The sequence below is a fragment of the Lichenostomus cassidix genome, chromosome 22 (assembly GCF_008360975.1).
Source record: "Lichenostomus cassidix isolate B80296 chromosome 22, HeHo_3.0, whole genome shotgun sequence".
In the NCBI taxonomy this organism is placed as follows: Eukaryota; Metazoa; Chordata; class Aves; order Passeriformes; family Meliphagidae; genus Lichenostomus; species Lichenostomus cassidix.
Window position 1 is genome coordinate 831,492 of NC_139502.1, and position 21,608 is coordinate 853,099.

The 21,608-nt window shown below is 47.0% G+C and overlaps 1 long non-coding RNA gene across 1 annotated transcript; it reads right to left on the bottom strand.

The window, feature by feature from the left end:
* Positions 1-3,436: 3,436 nt before the first annotated feature.
* LOC146427972 (uncharacterized) lies at positions 3,437-8,036 on the bottom strand. The gene is made up of 3 exons (XR_014856230.1): positions 7,942-8,036; positions 4,166-4,305; positions 3,437-3,508 (listed from the first exon to the last, which is right to left on the bottom strand). It is a non-coding gene; the product is annotated as an uncharacterized LOC146427972 (long non-coding RNA).
* Positions 8,037-21,608: the final 13,572 nt, after the last annotated feature.

Consider the following 21,608-nt stretch of genomic DNA (forward strand, 5'->3'; position numbering starts at 1 on the left):
AGGATTCAGATCCTCCCTGGGTGATGAGAACATCCACACTCCCATCAGCCTGCATTGAAGAGAAATTGTGCTGCTTCAGAGCATAAACCAACAGCTGGTGGGGACTCCAAAGCAATGTCTGCTGTGGGTGGATTCCCCTGGAATTGTTCCCCTGTGGTTGTGAGGAGATGGGAGATGTTGGCTCCCAGCAGCTCTGGAATGGATGGGTCTGGGGGACATCTCCCATCCCTCCGTTGTGGGAGACACACAGCTGGGAGAGAGAAAGACTTTGCACTTCCAGATTAAATCCTTATGTTCTCCCTCTGCTCCCAAGCCTGGCTAGGTGAGAAGAGAAGGAATTAAACCACATTTTACAGCCTGCACACTGCCAGCCCCTTCCCCTGCAGCCTCCATTTGGGATGGAAGTGAACACTTTGCACAAACGCAACAATCTCTGAGCCCTGCTTGGTAAACAGCCCCACTTTGCCTGGGCTCTGAACCTTCCAGGTGCAAAATAAAACAGATTGGTCTGGAATTTGGAAGCAAATGAGCCAGGCTGCTTGCTCCAGGCTCCCAATTTAATAAACATGCGTCTATATCTAATGGACAGTCTGTCAGTTCCCTTTAATAGAAATCACCTGCTCCTCTAATAACCATTAAACAAATTGACAGCACGATAGCCAAGGCCTCTCATCGTAATGCCACTTGCAGCAGGAGTAAAATAATCCACTCCCATCTCCCCAGAAAGGCCATTATTCTGCTTAATTGGAATGCACAAACACCCCCTCCGTGTGACATGGAATCAAACACGGCCATGAAGAGAATAAACTGCAGAAGAATTCCCTGTATTTATATAATGTGTGTTTTATTAGCAAGATCATTTCTCATTTTCTCCTGATGAGGATGATAATCTCTCCTCTCTCCTGCATGCCTCCTCTGCTCAGGCCAGAGCAGTTTTTTGGCCAGACTGGCCAGCTTGGACATCCCAAAGCTGCTGCTGGCACTGCTGGGAGTTTTTAAGTCCCCTCTTGGAAGGGATTAGAGCTGCTCTCCTCCACATCCTTGTCTGGTTGTGGCAGGATCCACAAGGATCTTGGGGCTGCTCCTCACCTGTAGAGCTCTGCTAATGCCCAGGGTGGAAAATTTGCATAAAAGCAAAAAAACCCCACCAAAAACCAAACTCCAGGGTTCACAATAGCTGGGAAAAAAAGCCTTAGAAAGGGAGATTGCCAGCATCCTCAGGTATTTGTCTCAATCTCTGTTTCTCTTAGGCCTGGCTCTGATTCCAGACACCTCCCACCAGCTCCAAGACCTGCCTGCTGCTGGCCTTCAAAACCTCTTACCCACAGCATTCATTACTGAGGGACACTTGAAATTAATGAAGAATTCTCACAACCACCTCATGCAGCCAGTCTGATTGTCTCAATCACGCTGATTTGGAAGTCATGGTGCACCTTATGGAGCCTCTCGTGCCTGATGAGAGCACAAAAAACAGGGAGAGGAGAACCTGTGCCAGAGGGTCTGTTCTGCAATCCCTGCTCAGGGTGAATTCCCCATGAACTCTCTGGAACTTCTTGTTATTTCCCTGTGCTTCTGACCCCATCCAGCCAAAATCCGCTCATGAAGTGACAAAGCTGCACAGTCCCTGTGACTGCACCATCCCTCAGCACCTGCAGGTTTTTATTTAATTCATTTTTTCCTCAAGTATTCCAGCCTTGAAAGCAAGATGCCTGTTTCTGACTCCCAGCCAGCACACAGAGGTGAATTCTCAGTTAATTCTGGCCCTGCAGCTGGGATTGCAGCCCCGTTCTGGGGTTTTGTCCAGCCAGGGTGCTGCAGAGCAGGGGTTTGGCAGCAGCTTGGGCACTGCTGGTCTCACCAGCTCCTCTCTGCCTGGAGGAGCAGATATTCAGTGGCAGAGCCATGGGGAGCTGGGCTCAGCCTGCTCAGGTGCATTCCAGAGGGAACTCCAGCACTCCAACCCAGGGGATGAACAGTTCCTCCTGCCCCATGTGAGGATCAAAGCAGCTCCCATGGAGGGAGGTGAGTGTGCCCAAAGTGCCTCAGACAGACAGAGATTAAGAGGCCTAAATGATATGTGTGCTCTAATTAGAGAATGTAATCACCTCGGGCTGGATCATTATTGCTGCCTTTATGTTTATCATTGCACTGCATTAAGGTCCCTGGCAGTTCTTTCATCTGACTTACACTCAAGGACATCAGGTTTTTAATCATTAAACACCTTAAACACTATTTTTCAGGAATCTTTGAAGAATAATTATTTTACCAGTATAAACTGTACATCTCTGAAGGTTGATTTAAAACCCTCTCATCTCCAGCTGCTGCACTTATGTCAACAGAGCTCTTTGGAAATCAGGCTCAGGGAAAGCAGCGCAGAAAATAAAGAAAAAATGTTTTGTCACTCTTACTCTACTTTTTCATCTGTTTTGTTTTGATTTTCAGCTCCGCTCTGGGATGTGTCAAAGTTTCAGCCCTGTCAGAGCTGAGGGGTTTCAGTGCAACCATTTCATTTCCTCTGGCTGCTCCTGGAAAGGACAATGTTCCTTCTCCTTCCATCCCAGGCACTGCTGAACAAGGAGAGCTCCCAAACCTCGTTACCTGCAAGGTTAGAAACCAGAAGTTCCCATGCTGAGCCAAATGACCTTCTCAGGAGTAAACCCTGAATCAAATTGTCCAGGCTCTATTTTGTAATTAGAAGCCCAAAATAACGACAGGACATTATTACCATATGTTTTCCCCCTTTTTGATCACTCAGAGGCTCAGTGTGTAACTCTGCACAGTGAAATGAACAGTGCTGGGCATTCCCAGGCTCCAGACTGACAGGGAACATGTGAAAATTCAATATAAACATTATAAAAAATTGTAAACATCTCTGACCCAAGCTGCATTTTTGATGCAGTTCACAGCAGACTGGAGCCAGAGCTCTTTGAAATTCAGATGAAGCCCTTTCCAAATCTGTTTGAACACCGTGGGGCTGTGCTGGGCTGCCTCCTCTCACACGTGCCATGGATACTTTTCCTGCATGAATACCAATAATTCCCAGTAAAAGCCCCACGCCTTTGGAAGCCAAGGCACAGAAATCAGCCAGTGAAAGGCAGAGCACTCCTTCTCCCAGCTGGCAGCTCCAACCAGGACAAGGAACCCCTGTGAAGGACAGGATTTGTTTGTGTTTGGGAAGATAAAGCCCCACAAATGCTCTGCCCCACGCTCCAGGAGCTGCAGGAATGGGAATGTGTTTTTTAAGGAGTTCTACAACACAACACTGAGCCTCCAGCCAAGAATCCTCTCTATTATTACAAAATCAATTACTTCCTCCAGTCTGGCCTGCAAATATTGGAGGTGATGAAGTGTCCTGGGATGTTTTTCACTCGTAAACTTCTCTCTCTCCGGTGGGAGTAGCAGAGAGGGGTAATAAAACGTGTGTCAGTAGCAGAGAGGGGTAATAAAACGTGTGTCTCGTGGTTCCTGCACATCTCACTGCTGCTCTCCTCCAGTGGACCCTTGCAATCTCAAGAAAAAAACAACTGCAAGTCACTCTGTGCTTTCCTGGAAGGAGACTCCAGCTTGGCCCTCCTGCTGGGACCAGAGATCATTAACATTGTTAATGTTCTCCCTAAAACTGTTTGGAGCCTGTGACAAGTCTAATTTGTTCCTGACAAGCCAGTTGGGAGTGTGTTTGAAATGCCTCAGCCTGGCTGCTGTGCCCTGTGGATGGATGGGGGTTCCTGACAGGTAGAGTTGCTGTTTTGCTAAAGGATCTGTCATTTCATCAATCTTTTCAGCTGGCTCCAGAAGGGAAAACCCTCCATTGCACTTACTTTTATTTCTGCTTTTAGTTTTAAGAAAAACTGTCTTTAAAATTGAAAGATCAAAGCCTCAGGAGGGGAGGAAACAGCTCAGAGGTACCTGATTCATCAAACAGAGCAGTTTTTACTCAAGATGTGTAACAAGTTGGCAACAATTTCCACCTTTACACCTTTATTCTGATGGCATCACTCCACACCAATATCCCTGCATCACCTTTCCCTCGCTGCTTCTCCAAAATGGCAAATCCTCCCATGCAAATGTAGGAATAGCTTCTGTTTTGGGGAATAAAGCTGATGCACGAGCAGATGAATAAAGTGGATCCAAAATCAATCTACACAGCTAATTTGGGACTTCTTACCTTTTAAATACTCCCAGAATCACAGGGATGCCAGAGCTGCTCAGAGAAGATTCATGTCTCCTTTGGTGGAGCATCCTGATAATTACTCAGTGAGAGTTCAGCCTGCCAGAAATGCCTTGAGAATTCCCCAGTGGGTGATTCTGGGGAGGAAAAGGTGAATATTAAATGTGCTGTAGTCAATGTTTTCATCTCAGCAGCCCTACTGCAGAGCCTGGGCCCAGCTGTGATTTAGCAGAGCTGAGTTTTTCCATCCCAGCCAGAGCAATCCCTGCCTCGTGCTGCTGAGCTGCCCTGAGCCAGAGCTGTCCTCACATCAGAGCACAGGAGCTGCACTTTTCACTCCATGCAGGGAAGGAAACTGCAGCTCCATCAGAGGCTCACTTGGCCTCAGAGCTCATTTGGAGCTAAAAGCCCAATGAGAAATCCATAATGAGAAAGATCTGATAGTTTAATGCATTCCTACTCCAAAGGAGTGGGATTTGCTGGGAGCTGGATGGGATAAAACCATCAGCTGAGGTCAGTCAGGGTGTGAAACTGCAGCTCTGAGTGTTGGCACAGAGGGGCTCAGCCAGGGCTGGGGCAGGAGCACGACAGGGCAGAGTCCTTCAGCCAAGAGTCAGTGATTTCAGAGAGCTGAAATAATCACCACAGGGATTCCCTGCAATGGACAGTGCCCAAACAGCTCTAAGGCAGGGTTGAGGAGGAGATGAGATACAACAGCAAGAGGAGAACTCTGATCACCTTCTGAGGATGTCACTGAGGGATTTAGGGACAAACTACACCTGGATGGAGAAGGAGTGGTGAACTGAAGGGGAAGTGCTGAAATGCATCAGCCTGATCACCTTGGAGCTGGTGGGGAGAGAGCCCAGAACAACCCAGGAGATGGCAGGGAGGGGCAGAGAGCTGAACTTCAGCACAGTCTGGAAAGCAGAGGTGGGACCAGTGCATCTCCAGGATGGATGTGCTCCCAGAGCAGCTCTGCCAGGAGAGCTGCTCATCAATCCCTGCAGGGAAGGAGCTGCCAGGGGTGTCTGTGGCCTCCCTGAATGATGGCAGCCCAGCAGCTGCTCTGCAATCTGGGCTGAACTCTGCACAGCCCTGCTGCAGAGCTCCCTGTCACTGGGGCTGAGCAACACATGACAGATCTGCCAGCAGTGCTCAGAACCAGCCTTATTGTAACTTACTTTTTCCCAAAGAGGAGTTGCTAACCCAGCTGTTCTTGCTGAGATGGTGCTGCACAAACAGAGCAGCCTCCATTTAAAAAATAAAGTGCAGCAGAGTCTGGTGAAGGTTCTCATAAAAGCAAGAGAAGATTCAAAACCAGAGCTGTGGCAGCTTCAGAGCTTTTCTCCAGATCCTGCAGCAATTCCCAGCTCCCTCCATCCATAATTTCCCCAGCACTCTGGGATGGGGAGTGCCCAGTCCCTCTCTCCTGTTAAAAATTAATGACCCCTAATGAACCCCAGGTCACTAATTACCCCAGCCCCTGTCCAGGGACAGCTGAGCCATTCCAGTTCTCCAGGAGGCTCCAGCAGCTCCTGCTCAGATCCTCCCTCAACTGTCACACCCTGACTCATCAAGAGCCTGAGAACAAAGTGTTTGGATCATTTAAAAAATGAAATACAAGCAAAGCAAAGATACTTGCAATGACATCTTTGATGTTTTATAGATTAAGAGAGTCTCTCATGAATAACAGTCATTTCTTGTGTCATCTCTTTTCTGGCTTGGAGAGTTTTCATTAACTGAGATTAACATTAACTGGAAAATAATTAAACTGGCTTAGAGAATCTGGCCTTCCCATCAGCACTGGCAATAATTAATCAACACAATCAATAGATTTTAATAGCATTAAAATTCTGATTTACTGCCTTATTCCTTAAGCCCACACCTCCCACTTCTATTCTTAGCTTCACTGTGGGCAGGATATTCCTTAGGACAATACCAAGGGGACAAAAATAGAAATTAAAATCAACCTTCATTTTCCCTGTCCCTGTAAAAAAAGGTCATTTTCTTCTTTCCTAATTTTTTCATCATCATTCCCCAACAGAAGATGCCAGAGATGGAGCAAGGCCCATTCCAGTTCCTCCTCTCTGACCCCAGCAGGTCAGGGAGGGACACAGCCTGTCCCCAGGCCAGGCAGGGCACAGTCAGCTCAGCCCCACTTCATCCCCCCAAGAGCAGAGGATTCCTTGGCAGGGCCAGGACAGCTCCCAGCCCTGCTGGAGAACCAGTGGGAGCTCAAAGCAGCCCTGCAGACCTCCTGTTCTCCAAGCTCATGCTGCAATACAGGCAGATTTTATCAATACATCAGTGAGGATCCAGCGTGTTTTCAATCAGAGTTTGGTCCTGGGGAGTGCTGATGGAGCAAGGCTCCAGCCAAACCCCTTGCTCTGGGATTTGTCTGCATCCAGGCACTCCCTGTGCAAAGCAAACCAGATCTATCTCCCTCTCCCCAAGGCAGAGTTGGTGATTTCGGTGCTTTATCATCAGGGGACAGCTTTAATTCTGTATTTCTCTATGTCTGTGGTGCTCTTTTAATTAACTTTCAGGTCGCTCAGGAAGCTGAGCATCCCATGGTCTTTGTTAAAGCTGGATTAACCATTTCCTTATCTGCAGGAGCCACATTTGATCTGCTCCCAGCACTGCCCACACCTGAGACCAGCCAGCAGCAGCACCTCAGCACAGGAGGAACACCTCCAGCCCCGAGTAATGAGCTCTGCAACTGCAAGATGCAGGAAAAAATGAAATTCCAGGTACTTCCTAAGCCTCTGAATGCAAGGCCTAATCCAGGTAATCCATAGGCAATCTTGTTGGCAATCTAATTGTGTTTTCTGAGGAGGAGGCTGCAAGAACAGTTTGTTTACATATAATTGGATCCCTTTATATGTTTGTATTGTGCTTATTCCTGAAACCTTTCAAAATTGAAAGGTCTCCTGGAATGTTTGACTTGGCTTTTCCCTCCAACCTGAGGGATTACCCATTATTTTGCACATAATAGCCCAGACAAATATGAATTTTGTATTAGCACAGATCAGAAAGTACAGCTCTCCCTAGAGGGCCAGCAACCAGGACACACCAGAAGAACTGAGGAAATGGCGCTGATTTTTAACTCGCTTTTTATTTTGATTTGTTTCTCTCAGGAAGCTCTTGCTGTCTACAGCAGTCTCTCTGCTGGAAATGCAGGCCCTTGGGGAGAGCTGGGGAAGAGAGGCTTTGCGTTGGAGACAGTTTTTAACATCACAACTTCCACACAGATCTTTGTTTGCCTCTGCAGAGGGAAGGGTTGGACTCGGGGATGGGTTCGGAGGAGCATTCCCTCCCTGGGAACACCTCAGTCACCCCACACTCCAGGAGGGTTTCCAGAGGGCTGAGCAGGAGAGCAGAAGATTTTTGTGGCTGCAGAGAGAGCTCAGCCTTGCCCTGGCACAGAGCCCTTGTGCACAGCTCCTGGTGTCACATCATCCCAGGGAAACCCTCCCTGGCTGCTCCTTCCCTTCCTGGGGGACATTTGCACCTCCAGCTTCCCACAGCTCCAGGAACAGCTCTGACACAGAGGTTCATTGCCTCGGGGTGGGCTGGGATAAGAATTCAAGGATGTGGGTTTGCCAGGCTGCAGCAGCTCAGTGAGGAGCCCAAGAGAGCCCTGCTGAGCTCAGCCATGGCCACATCCTGCTACTGGAGGAGAAACTCCATCCCCATGCAGCCAAACTGGGAGTTGTGTGCTGGCTCACTCCACCCAGAACTGGCTTTAGCTCCTCCTTTCCTTCCTCACATACCTGGCACATCCTGGAGCAGCTCTCTGGAACACATCAGTCCCTGCTTGCTCCCTGTGAGAGCAGAGACTGTGAGCCCACCTAGGTCTGGGGTGGGCAGCAAATCCGACCCACCAGCCCCAGGTGATGGGGTTAGTGCCAGAATCAGCCCCAGGTGAGCAGCTTTAGGGGCCAGAATCAGCCCCAGGTGATGGGGTTAGGATCAGAATCACCCCCAGGTGATGGGGTTAGGATCAGAATCACCCCCAGGTGATGGGGTTAGGATCAGAATCAGCCCCAGGTGATGAGGTTAGTGCCAGAATCAGCCCCAGGTGAGCACTAGGGCCACAGCAGCACCTGCAGCCACAGCTGAGCCCATCACCCTGATGGCAGTGAACTCCTCCCAGCCTGGAGCAGTCCCCATGTACAGAAACAACCCCAAATCTGCAGCCCCACTTCAATGCAGTCACTCCACAGAAAGGAACCTTTCATGCTCACTGTCGTAGGAGACAAAAGCTGCAGCCTGCGCCGCTCCTCTGACACTTGTAAAGCTTTTCAAACCAGGCACACAAGATTTGTCAGAACAAAGTTGACATTTTAAATGAAGAATAATGATGAAATGTCTAAAGATGTGCTGCAGGAACGCTCTCACAGAGAGTGCTGGCAATTTGAATACAACAGCAATGTGTCATCGTGTAAAAATCAGACCAGGGATTCTTTCATGGGGCTAAATGTGAGGATAAATGATGGAACAACTGCAAGAGCTGTGCTGCAGAAGGGAGAATTCACCAGGCCTTGGTTTGTCCACCTGTTTGGGCATTTTGCACTGAGAGCTGCACTTGTGCCACTCCTGACAGCACAGATATTCCATGGACAGAAAGTGGATGGAAAGCAAAGATTCCAAAAAGCCAAATGGAATGAAACCTTTTCCATTCTGTTGAGCTGAATTAGTAGGAATCCTCCTCAGGCATTTCAGATGTGTGCAGTGCTCTAATAGCACTAAAAATGGTGAATTTATTTGAAATAGCTGAGGCTCATGGCAGAGCTGTAATGTGTGGAAAGGCAGCTGAGCATTTCACACCCTGCACTGGGCAGGGCAGGCCAGGGGAATCCTGGTGGGTTTTGCAGGGATGTGTGAACCTGGAACATTCACAGGGATGAATTTCAGTGAGAATTCAAGAGATTTTATTCTGCTTCCCTCATCCTCCTTCCCAGTGAAAGCCAAGCATGCCTAATGCTATAACGTGGGGACATAATAAGAGGTTTTAATCCAATTTTCAACCATCCTGATGCAAAGAAAATTTGTGAAGCATATCTAAAGTAACAAATGACCAAGCTGGAGATCCTTTTCCATTTCAAAAGTGAAAATTTATTGGGAAGTCTCCAAGATGCCTCCAGCAAGTGCAGAAAGCAGCACAAGAGTGCAATAATTGCAGTTCTGGACACTCAGGGAACTCAAACACCCAGGCTGTGGCCCCAGCCCTGTCCATCATTGATTGGAGGACATCAGGGCACTAAAAATGAAAATTCTCACAGCTCAATAGCTGTAATCACCTCCCACAACACCCAGCTCCTTCAGCCCTCACAGTTTCTGTAAACTTTTCCAATAGCTCATGAATTAGAAAAACCATGCCCTGAGTTATAACTCCTCTGTATTAAAGTGATCATAACAGATTAGTGATAAATACAAAAAGTAATTGATTTTTTTTTTTCGTTTCCTCCCTCCCCCAAACAAGCTTAAACTAATAACAATAATTACGTGAAAAGTGTTGCCATTGGGAAGTTTGTGTGTTTCTGGCAGTGAAATCAATTGTTCCGAGGACAAATTTTATCTCAGGAATTAATCACTGCTGCCTTCAATTACTGCATCCCCCCATCAGCAGCGTTATCCAGGATGCAGAACATGCAGGGAGCATCTTCATTAGGGAAGGAGGCTGTGCAGCACCCAGCAAGCCTCAGGAAGGGAAAGGGATGGGAAAACTTCCCTGGTGGAGCACAGGAACACCAACACTGCCAGGCCAGGGATTGCTGGGGGAAAAATGATAACCGTTGATCCCATAACCCTCCTTGCCTCCTGGACCTTCCAGCAGCTCCCAGGGGACACTCTGAGCATTCCTGCCAGGCAGCTGCAGCCCCCTCCCTCCCAAAATCCTTAATTTGTAATTAAGCTAAATTGCAAATTTCCACTTCCAAGTGATACAAATTTGCTTTTGTGTGCAGTTGGGGGTGCTGGGCTGGGGAAAAGCTTTCCCACAGCCATTCTTTAATAACGTTATTTAAAGAATCCTTCAGGGACCAAGGAAAACTATGTATTTTAAACATTAAAGTATTATTAGTAGTAAGCAATAGAAGTGATTGTTCTGGAATAGAAAAACATTTCCTGAAAGAATCTGTGCCAGCCTTAATTACACTCCCATTGTATTTTATCTTCCTGCTCCCCACACTGAGACAAAGGGTGGGTGGAAAATAATTGAAACAAGGTGAAAATGAGTGCTCATTAAATTGCAGACTACACAAGTACTCATTCCATGTGAGAGGGCTGTAAATATGACTTTTAATGAAGTTATGACATGCTTGCCAATAAAAGTCATTTACTTCACAGTATTGCAGTTAATTATACACAGCTGGAGCCATTTATTGCCCATCCCTTGTTAACTTTGCCTGGGCTCATTAACCCTTTCCCAGCTCTGTGCCTCTGACACTGCCAGGCAAGAAGGAGAAGCCAAAGAAGCTGCAGGAATTTTGGGAGAAGGAGTGGGAGTGTGGCTGCTGCAGGGAACAGGGAGGATTGTGCACCCAGGTGTGGAAGGTGCAAATCCATAACAACTCCTCCAGTTTGTCCTCTGCTCCTCTCACCTGTTATAAAGGTCTAGAAAATTAAACTTCCCCTGGATTTTTCTGGTTTGATGCAGCCTTGGTGCAGTTCCCAGGGACTCTTCAGCTCCCCCAGTATTTACCACTTTTCCTGGAGTGCTCAGCTGGTTTGGGATTTGGGTTCTGCAGAGGATGTGTTATGGTCTGACCTGCAGCACGCTCAGCCCCAACCTGTGTTATTCTAAACTGGGCTACACCCAGATTAAAACAAAACCCAAACTCAGACTGTCCATCCAGCCTGTTCATCAACCTTGGCACTATAACATGATTTGCTCCAGTTTGATAATGAAGACTAATTACCCTGATAATTCAGCATGACTCTCTGTTCCTGACTGCTGCAGACCATCCTGCTGCTCCTCAAAATCCTGTTTGTTCCTTCTCCCTTCCCTCATTTTAAGCTCCTGCCTGCTCCAAGTGCCTTTTATTTAAAGAGGAATTGGTCACCAGCTGTGTGAGTTTCTGCAGGGAGCCCTTTCATGGAGACTCCTGCAATTTTCTCCAGGAATACTCCAATAATTGCAATGACTGGGGATTTGCACTCGGGTATCTGAGAGGAAGCAACAAAAACTTGTTTGTTAAACTCCGCACAGAAGAGGAAAAATAATTGTGCTGAAGCCACAGGGTCTTCAAAAGAATGGAGGGCTGGAGGAGAATTGAGACTTTTGGGATTTCGTGGTGTTGTTCCAACAGCTGGGACAAGAGAGGAGCAGGTTGGCAAGGGGGAGAGGGGAAGGAAAGGTACAAGGAACACACAGGGAGCAAGAAAAGGAGATGAAAAGGAGAGAAGAACAGCCCTGTGACTCCCAGGGGTTAGGAAGAGCACCTGGTGTGATCAGCAACCTGACCAAGTACTGCACAGCCCACATTCAAAGCAGAAAATTTGTTATTTCTCGTTCAGACTCATAGATTTACAGGTCACATTCCCAAGGTTATTTCTGCTCGGCAGTTTAAGATGTTGAGTAGAATTAAAAGGTCTGTCCAGGCATGAAATCCAGAAGAACAGGGAGAACAAAGGGAGCAAATACAGGCATCACTCAGCAGCCCAGTTATCAGAGAAACCACGAGGCAGGAGCAGAGATTTCAGCCTCTCTCCTGCTGAACGCTCAGGAGCCACTGGTGAAATATTAATTAGAGAAGGAGCTGAAACTTGTAAAGATAAAAACTTTAGGAATCGTGTTCTAATGGCTGGGGTAGTTAAAAAGCAGAATACAATATACAGCAAGTAATGCTTAATCTGTTGGATCTCTGTCCCTTTGGAGATTTTTAAGGAGAGATTAGAGGAACACGAGAGGAGTGCCAAGTCTGGCTGCTGCTGCCTTTGAACACACGAGCTCCAGAGATTCCCCTCAGCTCTGTTTTTCTGTAATTGCGTGTTGTGGAAGGCTCTGAAATTCAGCCTTTATTGAAAGACAAATGTAAAGCTTGAGAGAGTGCCTGAATATGAATGCAGCATCTCACTCCACCCCAGAACCTGGGGAAGTGATTAGGAGCTCTCAGGAGCACAGTCAGGCCTCTTACAGCTCCCCACAAACCCTCACTGCTGCTGTAATGCCTTCTTTTAACTCTCTGAACCATCTCACTTTCAAATTGAAGCACAGCCTCCTCAGAAAATGCTATTTTACGGAATGCTCAAGCAGCCAATGCATCAGGAGCTGCTCTCAAGCACTCAGAATATTCATGGAATGGACAGAGCAGGGGAGAAGAGGCAGAGAGAAAATAACCCCCTTGAATTTCCTGAATTCCAGGAAAATAAAGGCTGGAGCTGCAGTAGAACCTGGAGATTTTAGCTCTGGTCTGCAGCAGAATTCCAGCTCCAGAACAAAGAGGGGTGGCAGAATCACCACCAACCTGGGAGATAATTTTTTCATCTCTCTCTTGTTTCTTTGACTATTAGGAAGTACAGGATGATATCCATGAGGGAATGCAATTGCAGGGTGGCTTTTCCCATCCATCAGACATTTCCATCTTATGTCCATGACACAGAGGGTTCCAAGAGTCCTGATCTCTCCCCATGAGGTGGGTGGTGGTTGGGGTGGATGAATCCCACTGGGGGGAATTTGGGGAATGGCTGGGAATTTGGGGAACAGCAAAATCACCTTAAAATTACTCTTGGATAGTCATATTTTCAAATATTCCCACTCTACAGAAAGAATAATTAAGGAAACAAAGAAAAGTCAGATGTGTAATGAGTTAATGTGGCCACTACAGAATTCTTTGGTGCCACAGGAAGAAAGGGGAAATAAGATTTTGCTGTTACTGACGATTGAATGTCTTTGATTCCTAATCCATCTGCAGATTGTGTTATTTTAGATTCTGTGACTTACCAGGCTCCCTAATCCTCCTTCAAAGGAACTCAGGGAGAGCGTTTCAAAGAGGTGTTTTGGAAATGAGGGGGAAACACGGATTACCAAGAAAAGGCTGATCAAATCCCATCTAAGTGTGGCATCCAGAGGCACAACGACCAAACCAGAGCCTGGAGGTTGGTTTGGAGGGTTCTGTGTTTAATTTGGCTCCCAGCAGGCCCAGCCTCGAGCAGGGGCTGTGCAGGACCCACCAGGATCTGCAGAGCTTTCCTTGGGAGGAAAAAGGCACAGGGAGCAGCAGGAGAACAGCAGCAGTGCTGCAGCTCCAAAGGAGCCTCATTTTCAGTTTACACTCATGGGGTTTAATTAGCTTCCAGTTAAGGGGTTTTTGTTTTAGAGGTGTGGACTCCACACTCAGATGCATGGAGTAGACACTTAGACTGTTTAGTTCTGTTTTGAAACAGGAAACCAGCCTGGACCAAAAGGGAGTTTATCCCATTCTGCTCCTCTTCCTGCTCAGAGGAGCAGCAGAGCAGCAAACCCCTTTATTGTGCTTCACCTCTATCACTTCAGACACACCAGTTCAGAGCAGGAACAATCAGAGCAATCCTGGCTCAAAGAGCCCCAGAGTGAGGCTGGAAAATGCTCCAGCTTTGCTGGTTTCCCAGGGAATGATCAGCTAGGCTTGGAGCAGCTGTGATGAGAGGGTTCCTGTTTACAGCAGCATCCCATAACCTGCTCTTGTTTAATGGCACCTGTTTCATCCCCGACTGGGAGTCTGTCAGAGCCAGGGACTATAAATTACTGCCACAGCAGTTCCTCACCACCTGCAGCCTCTCTGTGACCCATAAATCTCCCTGACATCCTTTGCCATGGCTCTTTTAATGCTCTTCCCTTTCTTCCCTGCCTCCCTCTCTCCCCTTCTCCTGTTTGCTGTGAACAACCCAGCAGTTCCACCAGCAGAAAGGGGGAATAAAAAGCAGCATGAGGCAGAAAGAAATCAGATTTAGGGTGGAAAGCTGGAGGTGAACACTGTGAATGATTCTGGACACAGAGCCTGGTCCTGGAAGGGCTTTGCCACGTGGGAGCTGCTGAGGGGTTTGGAAATGTCAATAAACAACTTTACATAAAATATCAGCAGTTTGGTCCCAGGACAAAATGACAAATTCATTACAGATTTCCTTCCAGAGATCACTCAGTGTTCTGAGTAATCACATGTCCTACAGGAGATGGAGTTACCTCAACTTTTTGGGATAACTGGAAGGAAATCTGTAATGAATTTGTCATTTTGTCCTGGAGTGAATGTGGTCAGTTGGACCTTGCAAGGTCCCTTTTCAGGCTCTCAGTCACTCACAGACACAAGGGACTGGGAGAATTCACTCAGGGCATTATTCAGATTTAACACCCTCTCACCAAACTCCAGCATTCTCTTAGCCAAGAAATTGCTGAACTGATTTATGGAACAATAATTTCCCCTCACACCTCCTCATTGGCTCACTGGACAGTCTGACCACAGCACAGATATCTGCTTCTGGGTTTTCTTATTTTATCACTCATTTTGCTTTTTGTTCTGTTACATTTATTTGATTTAGACAATAACATCTCTGTCAAGTGCAGTTTAATTGGTATCTAAGGCCTAGTCTGCATTTACATTTTACTGGAATAATAATGTTGCTAAGGGGGAGGATATTTTTTAGAAAAGACTTATGCTGCTATGAACTCCTTGGTGGCTGCAATGAGGTTGGAATAAAAGTGATTTACACTGGTTTACTTCTTCCCCTACTCTGTGGTAATAGCAATCTAATTATAAAGTATGTTTATGCTGACACAATCATATCCACAATCGGGGTTTATTCTTTCATTCTTCATTTGTCTTAATGTAAATTCTGCCCGAGGAAAATGCCACATCACAGGCAGACACCAGCAGCAGCAGCCTCAGAGTCCCCAAAATCCATTTGGGTGAATTCATCAGGAGATAATTCCATCCCTGGGGCTTTAATCTCCGAAGAGCAAGATCAGTTTGTGGGGATCATAAGTGCCTGATTTGCATTGCAGCAGTAATAAAAGACTCCCACAGTGCTTAAAAAATGCCATTTATGGGACTCCCTTTTAGGAAATAGGATCAACAGCGCAGTGAGAGGCTAAACTGCTGTTACTCAGAATGGACATGGGATCCATTTAACCCTTGGAGCTGTGCAGCAGCAGATCAGTAAAACTGCTGTAAAGTGTCTTGGTAAGAGAATCCCAGAGTTTCTGCCACACAATTCCCCAAGCTCCTATGGAATAGGAGAAGCAGAACAGCTGGAAACAGCAAAGCAGGAGCTGGGCTGCTGTGACTGAGGGAAAGGTAAAGTGAAGTTAATTCCTGTGGGGAGAAAAAACAATTACTGCTGTTAACAGGATAAATAAAATGGTCCTTATGGGAGGACCAGATCGGGGAATGCACAGTTAGGGGCAAGAAGGAACAAATCATTAATTGGTGCTTAGTCTGGTCTCATTGGAGAGCCAGGACTGCACTTTCCCATGTGTTTGGTTTGGTTTTGCTGCTCTGTTTGGTTTTGGTGTTTGGTTTGCCCTTGCTGATTGTTTTGGGGTCTGTTTTAGCTGCTTGTGCTGCCTGTGCCCATCTGTGAGGTTGGATCTGAGCACTCAGATAATCCTATTTTTGTTTGGTTTAATCTGATTAAGTTCCTCAGTACCAGTTGAGACTACAACCCATGACCAACAAATGCTTAAATAATGATAAAATGCAAATGGTGTTTTCTGCACCTCACTATCAGAGGGTTTATAACAATGTCCCAGTAACGTGCAGCCTGGAATTAGGACTGAAGAAGGTGAGCTGCAGAGATGAAGAGCTGTGCTAACTCTTCATCTCCCACAATAAAGACAAAATTAAAGGATTACAGCAAAAGTTGCTCGAATTGCCCTAAAGCCATACAGCAGCTCTAATTCTGGGATCACAGCAGGAGCATCCTCCTTGAGGCAACCCCACAGGGGGGAACGGGGATGAGGGATGCTCCTGCTGTTGGGAATGCCTGAGGATGGACTTTGGCTCCAGCTGCACCCCTGGGCTGGGCTGGGGAGGAAGGTGATGGACGTGGGGAGAACTTGGCTGGTTCTGCTTCCCTGGGCAGCCCTGCTGGGGAGGAAAAGCAGCAGGAGGGAGCTGGGAGCTCTCTGAGTGCCCCAGGACAGCAAATCCATCCCTGTGTGTCCCACGAGCAGCAGGAGCTGCAGGAGCAGGGACACGGATGGCAGGGACACTGGTGGCAGGGACATGGATGGCAGGGACATGGATGGCAGGGACACTGGTGGCAGGGACATTGGTGGCAGGGACACTAGTGGCAGGAACACGGATGGCAGGGACACTGATGGCAGGGACATGGATGGCAGGGACACTGGTGGCAGGGACACTGGTGGCAGGGACATGGATGGCAGGGACACTGGTGGCAGGGACACTGGTGGCAGGGACACTGGTGGCAGGGACACGGATGGGAGGGACACTGGTGGCAGGGCCAGGGCAGAGCAGCCTCGGCGCCGTTGCTGTGACAAATAATGACAGAAAATGACGGAAGCGTTTTCCAGGTAATGCTGCAATAAAAAATATCCTGGGGGTTGATTGGTTGTAATTGGGCTGGCCCTGCAGGCTGGGGAGGGCTGAGGGCTCTGGGGATGCTCCAGCAGGAGCTGCCTGGGGAGGAAGGTGAAGCTTCCAAGGAGCTTCCAAGGAGGATTTTAATTTGGTTTTTCACAGCGTTAGAATGAAGTTGCTTTGGCCACTGTCCCTTTGTTAAATCCTTGCTGCTGCTGACATTTGTGAGCTGTTCTCCCCAGGACAGGCTGTGCAGGGCAGAAAATCCCCCTGTGCCTGCTCTGGGATGAGCTGTGAGAAATGGTGAAACAGTCACTGCTTTCCTCAGTGGGACAAAGGTGTGAAAGGCTAATTTCTTGCAGTATTCAAATAATCCTGTGTATTTCTGGAACTTTCTCCTTCTTCAGTCATTCTAAATAGATTGTAAAAGATCTGAAGGTACCTCCCAGTCCCAGGTTTGATTTTTAGGCACTGTACAAACACGGAGAGCTTTGCAGTTAGTTTCCTTTGCAGCTTCAAACACCACACTTTCATCTCTGATGATCACCCTGAACGAGTTAGCAGCAGTTTCAATGCAAAAGAAAGAATCCACGAGCGTGGGAAGTCCATAATTTGCAGCTCCTGCTGCTCCCCGTGGCCTGTAATGACCAAAGGCTGTTGGAATGTCATAATTCCAACGGAGAGTGAAGTTACAGCAGTAACAGTGTGTGAGAAGGCATCAAACATTCATGACCATATCTGAGGCTTTCTAGTCCATAAACCTTCTCTGAACTCAAGTAATGGAGTTATCAAAAAGACAGAGCAGCTGTTCAGGGGCCTGTGTGACATTCATGGGCTCCACTGGAATGTTCAGGGTATGGAGTACCTGGGGATAATCAGGGCTATTGTATAAAATATGAGCCAGACCTCAACTTTTGGCTTTTTCCAGTCTTTTCCCCTCAGTTTTGAGGATAAGCACATTATTTGGTGCAAACATTTTTTTTCTTATTTGCAATCCTTCTGGAGTAGATGGAAATTTGCAGTGTTGTTTCTTTGCTGTTTCACTTGAAAACCAAACCACTCCTGTTCCTATGTTTTCTCTCATTTCCAGACCCTTTCTGAGGAGATTCTCCTGACTGTGCTAAGATTTAGTCAGTCCCTCGTGGGAGTTGCATGAAGAGGGGATGTTACAATACCTGGAGCAGTGTGTGGGATCTGCTCACTGCCTTCAGGGAACAGAAGTTTTGGATTCCTAATGAGGCAGCTCAGGGACTGTGGAGCCACAGCAGCTCCAGCTGAGTGCTTTTCACAGGGATGGGTTAAAGGGTTTCTCCACAAGAATGGGAATCAAACCTTTACCATTCAGTGCTGGATTTTTGGAGGTTGTGAAGCCTTCTCTGTGTGCTGAGTGTCCAGCTGCTGCCAGGGCATTCACCCTCTGTCTGGGATTTATTTGCACTCAGAGCCAGCAGGGCATTATGTTTTCCATATGGCAGCAGGGCAATAGGATTTGGGAGTGTTTTGATGGACAGGTCTTGCTCCAAACCTTGTCTCCCTGCCAGGGAGCTGAAACCTCCTGCTCCTGTGTCACTGCAGGGCAGCCCTGGCTGTGTGTCTCTGTGCTGCTGCCTGAGCTGTACACTGAATATTTCACCCTCTGCCTGTCTCAGCTTTGGAGCTTCACAGTTGCAGCCTGTGCATGTAAATAATTTATGGAGAACACCCCGTGGATTTTAAGCCTTACCCTTTTGGCATCTGCGTTTTCATCTGTGGATGTTGCTCGTGTCTTACAGGGCTGTGATGAATGAGCTTCCCAGTGAATTGGTTATGGTGGATTTCAGGAGAAAGCAGAAGTAGCTGTTACTCACGTAAATATGCAAAACTTTGCTGGTAACAAACTAGAAAAAAAAAGGCTAATTAGTGTAATTACTGTCATTATAATTCTAATTTAACTGCATAGACTTGTATTGCAGCAACATCAGAGCTGTCACATTTGCAAACTGCATAATTATATGTATTAAGTGCTGTCTCTGTTGCATCCAATATATGAAATGGGCTGTTACCTTAAAGTGCTCCAAAAAAAAGTAAGTCAAGATGTCATTAAAGGGCTGACTTCTCCTTGATTTTTCTGATTACCAGTGAAGGGTGACACAAAAAGCTTGTCTAAATAAACATCTTTAAAAAATTTCCCTGATAATTTTCATAAATAGGTGGTGAGCTGGAAGTGCTGAATGAAATCATTCCAGGCTTGTCAAAGAACTCCAAGACCTGGCAGTGCTGCCGTAGAAGAGAAGTTATCAGCATGGAAATGTGTTTTAGTTGTGTATTTAACATGCAGCTCCTGGCTGAGTGCAGGTTTGGGTGAAAACTTAAAAGTGGTTAGAAAGTTCTCCCAGAATTTGCTGTAAATTGTGAGGTTGGTTTGCTCCTCAGCAGCATTACGTTCTTCTCATTCAGTGTCTGAAAATGTGGCTTGTGTTGGTCACTGAAGGGGGAGGACAGGGATGGTGACACTTCTTCCTCTGCTTGTCCAGTGCTCCCAGTGGGAACAGACACAACCCAGGGCCTCAGAGCAAAACCCCAACCAAAGATTTCACCTCCAGTGAGGAGGAGCAGCAAACTCACACAGGAGCAGAGTTCTGACGTGACCCAAATGAAATTTGGAGTCTGAATCTTTTCCCTGGGTTTTGTTCCCTCACACCATGACATGTTGCACACCCTCCTGGAGCCCCCAGCCCTCCTCCAGCAGGCTGAGGAAGAGCATCCTGTGAGACTTCCTTCGTTAATATGTATTTATGCTTCTGGAGCACTCTTGACGGTTTGTTTTCTCCCCCTTTCTACATAAAAAATGAGTTGCTTTTGTAGCGCTCAGCATTGTGTTATGAATATTAATCCAGAGGGTTTATTTTTGTTATTCCAAATCTGCCTGTATCCTTTGTAAGAAGAAAAATGGGACATAATTAATCTCTCTGTTAATCTTGATATTTGCATGGAACAAGTGAAACAAGCTCTTCAAACCACTTGGTTGACTCTTAAGAAGTATTTACACTGCAGTTCAGAGGGAAACTCGAGGGCTTATTTATTTATTTATTTTCATCATCTAAGATTCAATACACACAGTGGGAGGCAAATTTTTCTAATTCCCAGTGAGTTTTATCTGGTTCAGTGCAGAGTTGGAGGATGAATTCAGAAGTGTCTGTGGGAGAAGGGGTGGGAATTCCCAAACTGGGAAGGGCAGCTCAGTCCATAAACTCTGGGCACAGCTCAAGGCTCCCAGGGCTAGGGACACCCTGGGATGTGGTTTTTGGGAATCTGCTTTAGCCCCAGGGACAGGGGGACCTGCATTCTCTCAGGAATGGTGTTCCCTGTCCCCATTCCCTGCTCTGGTGCAGATGAAGCCCATAAATCCCTGAGGAGCTGTGGGACTGAGGAGGGACACTGTGCTTCAGTCCCACTGTCACCAGCCAGGAGTGAATGAACCCTGCAGCACCATCTCCCTCAGCAGCTCAGCTCTCCTGAGCTCCTCTGCCAAATTCCTGATGTGTCTCCTCTGCTTCTGCCCCAGGAGTTCAGCCAAATATATCTTACCTGGGCAGGGAGGTGGGAACAGCCAGCTCGAGGGCTTTGGGATTCATTTACTGGGTTCTTCTGCTCACCAAAGTGAATTTTTAGGGTGTGTGAATACACAGGATCATGGAGCCTCTGTCACTCCCTATAAAACACTTTTGGGGTATTTCTCTGTGCAACCTCCCACACCTGAGCAGAGTTTTTAATGGGATTTTAATCCTTTCAACTTCTCTAGACTGAAGAAGATGCAACACAATAACATGTAGGCTGCAGTGGACACCTGGCCAGGGAATACAGCTTCTCCCAAGCCTCTGAAGTGTAATCGAGTTAATAACTGGTTAACTACTTGCTAATGTATAATTTTCTCATTTAGGCAAGTAAGTTGTAATTAACACATATGGCCTACAGATACATGCAGGGGTGGGAGGGGAGGGCAGGGAGGATGTTTCTAATTTTCCTCCCTTTTTTTCCAAGTATGGATAGATTAAAATGTCTTGTTCTGTGGGAATTACATTTTAATGAACTCTAATATGTACAGTTCCCTTCAACGAAGGTTTTTTATCAGTTCTTTTAATTACAAGGATCAGCTTGAAGCAAAAAGGCTTGGAAAGCTTTTTATTTAGAAGGAAAAAAGGAGGGGGGAATCTCCATGACAAAGGATCTGTCCTTCCACTGGTGTGGCATCACTGTGATGTGGAATCTGCTCTTAATAATTCGGTGTGGGGAGATCTCCAAAAACCCCCAGTGGTCCTGGAGATCCTTTCCTTTTTCCCCAAACCCCCCAAGGTGCTCACTCTGATTTCACCCTTGGAGGGTGCAGATCCCTTTTCCCACTCTCAGCCCCAGCTGTTTGCAGCTGGGCAGGATGCTGCATTCCCAAAATGCTGCTGATCCTGCCCAGCATCCCTGAGCTCCTCCCGCTGCGCTGGCAGTGACTGCGTGCCTGCAGTGTCACCCTTTGTCAGCAGGTGTCTCTTCAAGCTCGCCAATACTGTGCCTTTCTATTTATGTTTTTATATAAATGTGAGGGATATCACAGAGATTGTCTTGAATGAAATGCCTCGTGTGAACGTCCCACATTTTATCTCTATTTTCTTGCTGGTGTAGTCTGAGGTGTTGATTGGGGGTTTTGTTAATAGAGCTCTGTGTGTTTTCTCACTGCCTTCACACCCAGCAAGCCTCCCAGATCTGAGTGATGCCATTGGGATCTTGTTCTCCCCAGCAAAACTATTCTCATTCTGGAGAAACAAAAATGTCACTGGAAAGAGAAGCTGTGTTTTGTGTTGATTTTTGGTGCCTCTGGACAGCCCTGGCCCCTGGGCTGTGCAAGGGAAGCTGCTCTGGGCCAGGGGAGCTGCAGGTTTCCCTAAGCTCTT